Raw genomic sequence first — 9,778 nt, 5'->3', positions numbered from 1 at the left:
TGAAGCCATAGCTAATATAATTTTCACCAGACCTTTAATGTTTGTATTTGCATCTTGCTTTACTTTTATGATTTTCATTTTGAAACCTGTGGGGCTTGCACCATCCTTGCACCACAAGTGTCAGATTACTGTGCAACATGACCGGAATTCAAACATGGTTTGATGATGTCAACAAGCACAGCAGACCTAGAAGCTTACAAAGAAGCTTCTTGCATAAAAGTTTGGAAAAAATAGCACAGAATGAGTTCTCTTCAGCCTTGTAGTTGGAGTAATGTATAATGCATGTGCGAGTAAGTGAGTGAATGATGGGGAGAGGATGAAAATCAGGGTATGCTTTAGAGCAGGTTTGCATACCTGATGTACAAAAGAATTTATGGTGCGCATGTGTGTAGACAGAGTAGAGTGTATTGTATATCTAATTTATGTAAGGAGCGAGTTTTGGTGGAGAGGTATATATGCAAAATGGCAGGGATTGAGAACCTGTGGACCGTCTGGTGTTGGGCTACACCTTCCCATCATCCCTTCTCACTGTGCAGGTTGGGCGAGATGGAGTCCAACAACATCTAGAGGGCCATAGAATAATAAAATTGTAGAGCTGGAAGGGTCCCCAAGGGTCATCTAGTGCAACCCACGGCTATGCAGGAATCTCAGCATGTATATATTGAGCATTTCCTATACCTGCCTATGGGGTGGGTCATTGTACAAGAGGAGATGCTATATCTGACACCTTTATCCTTTGGGGGGCCTGTTATCCATTTTCCCTCTCATTTTGCTCATGGATAAGCTAACACTTCTACATCTGGGTAGGCAACCATTTTCTGTGATGGAGTATTTAAAGAGGCAAATAGAAGCAGCTTACTTTCCTCAGCTTACTTTCAGTGTTACTGAAGTGTGTCCTGTCAGAACTCCCAAGGTTCTGGATTGCTGTTTCGTTTTTTAAAATGCCACACAGTTCAGTGAAAGCACTTGGCAAGGTCTGTTCTGTACATAAAGGAAGCCACATTTTTAAAGGCCTTCTAAGCACCTTCCCTATGCCTGTCGCATCTGCCCAACCCAATTTTAACTGATGTTCAACTTTTCCTGCTGCAACTTTGCTATCTCCTCAGTCTTGGTGTGCGATACGTTTTATGGATGGTCCTTGGATTGCTTGTCTGTGGGAAATGGCTGCTCATTAGCAGTTCAACAAACAGATCACCAAACAGTTGTACAATCAGGTGAAACACGAGGTAAAAGTTACAACAGGATAAGAAGAGAGGATAAGATTTGAGACCCAAGTTTTACTGCTCTATACCCCAATAAGGGAAAGGGGGAAGATGGTTTTGTTTGAGCTTGTTCAAAGTTTCCCATTGGTAATAATTTGTGCCTGATCTGCAGGGGAGGAATGGTCAACGGTATTTAGGTACCCTGACACCACATCTGTAAAGGGGTATGATGAATGTGTATAATAGAGTGATACCCCAACATGTGAATGCCAGGCCCTGGAAGGCAAACCTCTTCAGAGAGCCATGCTTCTTAACCTCCTTATGATATGGTGTGTTGCTGAAGTTTGTATACCCAAGAGGATGTCCAGCTGCCACAAAGGGGAGAGAAATGGCCTTGTAGATTTTGCTCACTGCACTGAAGCTTCTGTCGCGGTTATGGCCTCCATTTCTGTGGCATGAGGCCTGGAGTGGGTAGTATTTGCACTAGGCCCACAGTGTGTGATCGCAGTCTGAATCCAGCCTTGAAAGTGAATGACCCAAGCATGAAGAATATCCCAAGCACCTACCTTTGTGATGAGGAAAGCCTCTGTTTGCTGCGGGACAAATACCATGTTCGTCATGTACATTGGGCCACCTTGTCCCTTCTCCATAATGCCTAGCAGCTGCTGAGCAAAGGGCAGTAGTTCTTCCAGTTCAAGGGCAAAGTCCTCTTTTCCACCCAACTGTGGGTATAGCTGGAGGAGGAGCTACCCCACAAGGAACGCTGATCTGCACACATTGCCTTGAGGAGCGGTTTGTGCTCTGAAGCTGCATATTTGCCGAGCGGCTCTTTTCTCTGAAGGCTACTGCTTGCATCCTCAGTAATTGCAAGGGCTGAATATAGTTGGTCTCTCCATTTCACAGGACGTTGCTGTTGCGAGAGGCTTGCTCCCAAAGAAGAGTACTTTGAGGCAACCCATGGTTCTCCAAGGTGGCTGAGAGGTGCCAGAACTGAGTTCCGGAAAGTTCTGGCTGAAAAAAAAGCCCTGTTCTTTCTCCACCTGCACACATGGAGCTGTTTCCCTAACCTATATGTTCCTTTTACAGTGGTACCTCGGGTTAAGAACTTAATTTGTTCTGGAGGTCTGTTCTTAACCTGAAACTGTTCTTAACCTGAAGCACCACTTTAGCTAATGGGGCCTCCTGCTGCTGCCGCACTGCCGGAGCACAATTTCTGTTCTCATCCTGAAGCAAAGTTCTTAACCCGAGGTAATATTTCTGGGTTAGTGGAGTCTGTAACCTGAAGCATCTGTAACCCGAGGTACCACTGTATAGTCCTTGTAAATGGTGTGGGGAACCTCAGGCCCAGGGACCTAATGCACTCAGTTGGGCCTATCTAGCCTTCAAATGCCTACTGAGCCACACGCCTCACTGACTCTTGCTTCACACCCTGAGTTTTTGCCTGGCTGGAATGTATCCTCTTACTTGTCTGGATGAAGGATAGGTGGCATAGCTGTCCACTTTCCCCTTTTTTTAAGGGAAATTCCCTTATTCCGAATAGGATTCCTCGCAAGAAAAGGGAAAAGTTGACAGCTGGAGAAAGAAGCCTACTATACAAAGTTGAAATGTGCATATTACCCTCCAACCATATTTGCCTCTGGATACGCCCAGCACTAGCATGTGGCCCTCAGAAGATTTAGAAGATAATGTGGCTCTCAGGCTGAAAAAGGTTCCCTGACTCATATGTATATGTCATATTAAGCTTTGTAGGGGTAGAAACTTTGTTCATCTGGAACAGAAAGAATGATGATGGATCAATCTAGAATTCTGTGGGTACTTTTCCACTTTGGCATTAGCTCTCATGCCTGCCTGTGGCATTAGCTTTCATGTCTGCTTGCAGCTATTAAACCATTTATGTATGGCTTCTCAGTTACTTCCACAAACACTCCATACGCTTGCTGGAACTTAGGTCAAGGTGACATGGCATGACACCCTATTCCATATTTACTTCTGAATGAGCACAAGTGGAATAGTTCGGGGAGGTGGGGAGAGGACTGTCACATACTTTCTTATGTCTGAATGGGGGCTGCTGATTTTGGACTATTGATATTCATCATTGTTGCTGGTGGGTGATTACAATGGTCCATTGCAGAAACAACTAATGAATACCTGACAGCATGAGCACACTAGGGTTGTCCTAGGAATGTTTAATGGCTTAAGCATCTGTGGTTTTTAAAATCAGTTTATTACATTTTTAAATAATTTGCTTATAAACCTAACTGTACAGGTGTCTATATTATAACAATTCAATTCAATACATGTATGTAATACAACAAATGATTATACAGTACAGGTGTGTTTTGAGATACTGGAGGAAGCATAACATAACTTACAATGTGGTTTAAAAAGGGGGGGGGGACGACCATCTTTTCCTTTCTCATTGCCTATTGTAAAGTACAGTGGTACCTCAGGTTAAGAACTTAATTCGTTCCGGAGGTCCATTCTTAACCTGAAACTGTTCTCAACCTGAAGCACCACTTTAGCTAATGGGGCCTCCTGCTGCCGCTGCGCCACCGCTGCACGATTTCTGTTCTCATCCTGAAGCAAAGTTCTTAACCCGAGGTACTATTTCTGGGTTAGCGGAGTCTGTAACCTGAAGCGTCTGTAACCTGAGGTACCACTGTACACCAGAACCCGCAATGACTAAAATAATAATAATTTGTGAGTACTGTGTGCCCTTTACCATTTGCCCCATCGATTAAGCAGCAATGGCTGCAATCCTTAGCACACTTTCAGGGCTGAACTAAATGGGATGAGAAATGTTGTGGCTCTTCCTGCCCTTCTGATATAATGACAACATTGTGAATGGAAAGAAGTTCCCATGCACTAGCCTCTCTGAACAAGGAATGCATGTAATAAACACACAATCCACACACCAAATCTCAGGTTGAGAAGCACAGGATTTATTTTCCAGAGGACAGGAAGAAAATCTGTCTAGAGAGACTGAGCATATGCTTCCCATCTCAACGCATCTGAACAAGTAGGAACTAGGAAACACAGCAAGTGTGTAGGAAAGAATATTGTGTCCTTGGGTGTCTTATCACAATCCAAGGAATATGAGCATGCAATAAGGGGAATGGTTTTGAGAAGGCAATCTGTTGCCCCACCTGCTGAGAGAAAGATACTGGGACTTTCCTTCACAGGTAGAGAGTAAAGGGTAAAGGGGGCTCTTATCCTTTCCCCTTCCTGCTTAACTCTCAGTGCCTGAAGGGTGTTTGGTTACTTAACAAACAAACAAAAAACAGTCAAAGGAAAAAGAAACACAGCCACATGTGTGATGTAGCCTTCAGCCATAAGATTAGTTTGCCAAAGCATAGGCTCAGACTGTGCACATTTTGTTGAATTTTTAAAAAACACATTAAATTTAAATGACATTTTAAAAGTTTTAAATAATTTGTTTTTATTATTTTCATGAATAAATATAACCAGAACAATTTCTATTCAGTGTACGTTAGAAGTGTGACATGTCAGAATGCAGTTTGTTGTTTACTATTACATCTATGGATTCTGTATGTTTAACAAGCACAAATACCAGTTTTACTCAGGTATAGGTGTACAGTGGTACCTCGGGTTACATATGCTTCAGGTTACAGACTCCGCTAACCCAGAAATAGCACCTCGGGTTAAGAACTTTGCTTCAGGATGAGAACAGAAATTGTGCTCCAGTGGTGCGGCAGCAGCGGGAGGCCCCATTAGCTAAAGTGGTGCTTCAGGTTAAGAACAGTTTCAGGTTAAGTACGGACCTCTGGAACGAATTAAGTACTTAACCTGAGGCACCACTGTATCTCTCCGCAAAAGATGATTGTTACTTTGGTGGTTGTAAACTTTGCACCCTTTTATCTACATTATGAGGAGTTTTCAAAAGGGTTTTAAAACAAATAATCTATTTAAACGTTCACCCAACAATCTTGTTCTTCCTAGGCCCTATACCCTTGCCTAGAAAGAAGGAAAGTGTGAAAAGTGAAAGGAAAGAGAAATAAAAAGGCAGAAGAGAATGACTTAGCTAACATAATGGATTATATACCCAGAACTATCACTAGATAGAACCTGCAGCAGCAGTAAGGCTGATTCATAATTTCAAAGATTGAATTGCCAGTACCAAATTACATTTCAAAGAGTTACAGAGCAACCGACAACCTAGACTGGAATTTCTTGAGTGCTTAATTTCACTTAAAGGCACTCCATTTCCACTCTTTATTTGTAATAATATCTTCAAACCCAAGTGTCTGGAGCAACAATTCAGCATCCAGAATGGGGAGACCCTGCACACAAATGGCTTTTCTTTTTGGCGCTAGCTGTTAGAGTAATGTCTGATATGGGTCAGAGCTTCTTTTGTACCATCTACCCTTCAATCCTCCTCTTCCTGCTCCTCCTTTAATCTGGCTATCGGATCTCATCAGGCTTTTCAGTACAGTACCACCATCATTTAACACATCTCCTGCTCCTCACAGGATTACAGACTCAGCACATTTAGGCAGACAACTTTATTGCTAAAACTCTGTGGGTGGGAAAAGGGAAGTGTCAGCAAGCTGCTGCATTGTGTCAAGCATTGTGTAAGGTGGTCTTTTCTTCAAGAATCAGGTTCAGCTTCCTCTCACTTTTGCATGAGATCTTGTATCAATAGAGTGTGTGTGTGAAAGAAAAAGGGGGGTGCCTTGTCTCCTGTTGGAACTCCGGAGGGGAAAACGGATCTGGCTCAGGCTTTTCTCCATTGCTACAGTAGTTTATGCAGTGCCTCATCTCTGGGCTTGGAGCATGCCGCAGCATTCCTGTCCCAGGCACCTAAGCAAGAAACAGCTGTGAGCGCTGCTTCCCTACATCAGCACTTTCAGTCCAGACCTCGCTGCTCCCTGCAATTTCCGCAGTTTTGAGAAAGTGTAGACACAGCAAAGACTGAACAGAAGCGTGGGGAGGGGGAGCATTCCTAAGGGAGGGGGGACAGCATTGCAGAGTGGGCATTAGAAACATGGGCTGAGATTTGGGGCTGGCTGCGCAGGAAGGTGAAGAGAGGAAAGGAAGAAATGTGCTCAGTGTTCATCCTCCCCAGCTCCATCTTTCTCTCTCATGCAGTATGTAAAACAGTGCAATTAGATAACAATTACCAATTCAATTCCTACAGCAGGTGCCAATTGACACCTGCATCAGACAGTGGGTTTCTAGTATTTCCAAACAGAAGCCAAAAGCCAGCGGAGCTTTTATTCCTGGAGCACACTTGCCCTGCTGCTTTTCCCGCATGTAGATAAATGGCGCATGCTGCTCGATGAGAAGACCGGTCCTAATCCAGCTCAGGCAATTCTGGAGAAATGATGTGTTTGCCAGGAGTCCTGCCCATGGCTGAGCATGTATCACTGGGTCTCTGTGTATTTTGGGATATGAGGGCTTGTCTTCAATCAGCTAGCTTCTAGGCAAGTGAACCAAAATGCCTTATGACAGTTCAGGCAAGCACCTGCAGGCTGAAAGGCCCCTGCTGCACAATCATCTTCTGGCTCTGAGCAAACTATATATCAGCAGTAAATCTGGAGCCGGAGGGGTCTTTTAACAGGGGTTAGTTGCAGAGCAGCTGGGTGGGTGATCTCTTCACTCATGAGGCAAGCACTGCTGGGCAAAATACAATGATGGGCAGAATTGGTTTGGAAAACTTTCCAGTAAGCAAGTCTCTCTGGCTTGAGAAAATCAATTGCAAAAGTGCTGGCTCAGGCACACTCCTTGTGGTAAAGTTGCGGAACAGATACAGTACCAACTACGAGCAAGAGAATAAGAAATGCCAGTCATCCTACAAGGTGTCTAGAAGGGCATTCTAATCCTTACAGATCTGGATGGGTCAGTCACAGAATAGCTGCTTTGGAAACTTAAATACTAAAGAACCCTTTGGCAAAAAGAATCCCCCACTGGACAGCTTTTCAAACAGCAACTCTGTCTCCTCACTTTTTTATCCTCATGCCAGCCAGTCTGCACATCACCAATTTATATATGGAGCAGTGACCAGTATACTTTTTTTAGAAGCAAGGCTTAATGAGAGCCAAGGCTGAGACCCACAGTCTACCTGGCTCTATCCTGGAACATGCAGAATATTGGAGAGCAGTGCCTCTGAAAATATGCCAAATTGCTCCCCCTCACTGCTGAATAATCACAGCATCTTAAGGGCAGGGAGTAATACTTTCATGTATCTCTTTCTGAATAAATTAACAAAGGTTCATAGACTGGTTATACCAAATCTATCTAGGCAAGGGGGATGTCAGTGTTTTCTTCAGATAAAAATATATTTGTGTGCTGAAGATGCATTTTAAAAAAACATCAATTCAATGTGCCTGCCTGATGCAGCCTTCCCTCAGAATCTGACCATTTCCATGCCAGTAAGGGAAATGGAAGGCAAAAATGTAAATATTGCTGATTGAACAAGAATATCTAACTTGTTGCTAATATCAGCCGGAGGACTTGACAGTGGTCAACGCAACACCATTTATAAAAGGGATCCAGAGAGGAGCTGAGAAAGTACAGTTTGGTTAACATAACATCAATTCTTGGAAAACTAGTGGAAAGCATTATTAAAGAATGTCCAAGGATGAAGAACAAGCCTCGATGAAATGGAACCAATATGGCTTCTGTAAAGGTAAGCCCTTTCACTAAACCTTTAGAGGTTTTTTTTTTGAGAGTCAGCAACCATAAAATAGGGGTAGTTCAGTTTACATGTGGAAAGTCCCACAGCAAAGACTCCTGAATAAGCTTAGCAGTCATGGAATAAGAGGACGGGTCATTTTATGGACCAGTGCTTAAGGAACAGGAAGCTGAGAGTAGAATAAAAGGGCAGTTCTCCCAGTGGAGGAATATGGGAAATGAGTCTCCCGGGATATGGTATGGGACCCTTGCTTTATAGCTTGTTCATTAACAACCAGGAGTTAAGGGTGAGAGCAATGAGGTTGCCAGGTTTGCTGATGATAGCAAACTGTTCATGGGGTTTAAAATAAAGGATTTGCAATGAGTTAAAAAGGGATCGTTCCAAACAGAGAAGACTGGGCATTAAAATTTCAAATGCAGTTCAATGTAAGCAAGTATAAATGATGCACATTGGCTTAATGGAAATGCTACTGGGGTCTGAACTGATGGTGACTGACAAAAGAGTAAGACCTTGGGGTTGTGGTGAATAGCTCAAAATGTTAACCCAGTGTAGCAGCTGTGAAAAAGGCAAGTTCCATGTTGAGGATAATAAGGAAAGGGGTTGAAATCCAACAACACAATAATTATTATATTATACTAATCTTTCATGTGGCCAAATTTGAAATGTTGTGTACAGTTCTGGTTGCCTCACCTCAAGGGATATTGTAGAACTGGAATGGTTCAGGAAAGGGCAACCAAAATGATCAACAGTCTTGAGGAACCCTCCTTTAAGGGAAAGGCTACCACAAATGGAGCTTTATGGTTGAGAAAACATGACATGATATGTGCAAACACATATCTGCTGTGGAGAAGATGGACAGTGAGAAGTTTGTCTCCCACATTCAACTATAACTTGGGGCCATCCATTGAAACTGAATGTTGGAAGATGCAGGATTGAAAAAAGTACTTCACAAAGTGCATTTAAGTTGCTTCCACAAGATTCTAGTGATGGCCACCAGCAGTGGATGATTTTAAAAAAGGTTTAGGCGAATTCATTGAGAATACGGCTGCCAATGACGACTAACCATGGTGGCCACATTCTAGCTCTACGGTTGGAGGCAGAATACCTCTGAATACCAGTTGCTGCGAATCAGAAATGGGGAGACTGCTACTGCACTAGGGTCTTGCTTGTGGGCCCTCTAGAGGCATCCAGTTGACCACTATACGAGGGCAGGATGCTGGACCGGATGGGTCATTTGTCTGCTCCTTCAGAGCTCCTCTTACCTTAGGATCCGTGGTTAGCAAACTTTTAATCTGTGAACCAGGGCTAGGGTGTGCTCTCTGCCACACAAAGGCATGCATGCCTACACGACATGCATATGGTGCCCTGGGTTTCCCACACAGCTCTTCTGCTGCCCCCTCTCAAAAGTTTCTTCTCCAAGGAGGCAACAGAAGAAGGAAGGAATAAACGGGGGGCTCCCTGAGTTCCCAGTCCTTCACCCACCCCGCAGAAATCGCTCGTCTGTGAAAGCCCTTCTTGAAGGTGGATCTCGTCTAGCGGACTGTTTATATTAGACTCCAAGCCTCGGCCTTGATTTCATTCCTTTTGTTCAAATCCCAGAAGCCCAACGGGGCTCCCTCGGATTTGTCCCCAAATGGCTCAAGCAGCGGGGGCCTACCCACGAGACGGTGCCCCCCCAACCCACTCCCTGTAGGAGCTCCAGGCGCGATGCGCGCTTAGGTGCCCAGCCTTGGCTCTGTCCTCGCCCGCCAGGCGAGCCACTTGTTTCCCCACCGGCTCCGCAGCCCCACTCCTGCCTTCCGGCTCCTCTTTATTTCCGCCTTCCACCTATTTCCACCCCCCCGCCCCCCGCTTAAATATAGCCGATATTCAGAGCGTCTATCTTGAACCGTCGGAGGGGGAAACCTCCGGGCGCCTCCCC

At 44.4% G+C, this 9,778-nt stretch overlaps 1 long non-coding RNA gene across 1 annotated transcript; it reads right to left on the bottom strand.

Annotated features, from left to right (window-relative positions):
- Nucleotides 1-4,624: 4,624 nt before the first annotated feature.
- Nucleotides 4,625-9,658, bottom strand: LOC128407407 (uncharacterized). Its single transcript, XR_008328782.1, has 2 exons — nucleotides 9,120-9,658; nucleotides 4,625-6,981 (listed from the first exon to the last, which is right to left on the bottom strand). It is a non-coding gene; the product is annotated as an uncharacterized LOC128407407 (long non-coding RNA).
- Between the last annotated feature and the right edge of the window lie 120 nt (nucleotides 9,659-9,778).

Source organism: Podarcis raffonei, chromosome 2, assembly GCF_027172205.1.
Source record: "Podarcis raffonei isolate rPodRaf1 chromosome 2, rPodRaf1.pri, whole genome shotgun sequence".
Classification (NCBI taxonomy): domain Eukaryota; kingdom Metazoa; phylum Chordata; class Lepidosauria; order Squamata; family Lacertidae; genus Podarcis; species Podarcis raffonei.
This window is presented reverse-complemented; position numbering and strand designations above follow the sequence as displayed.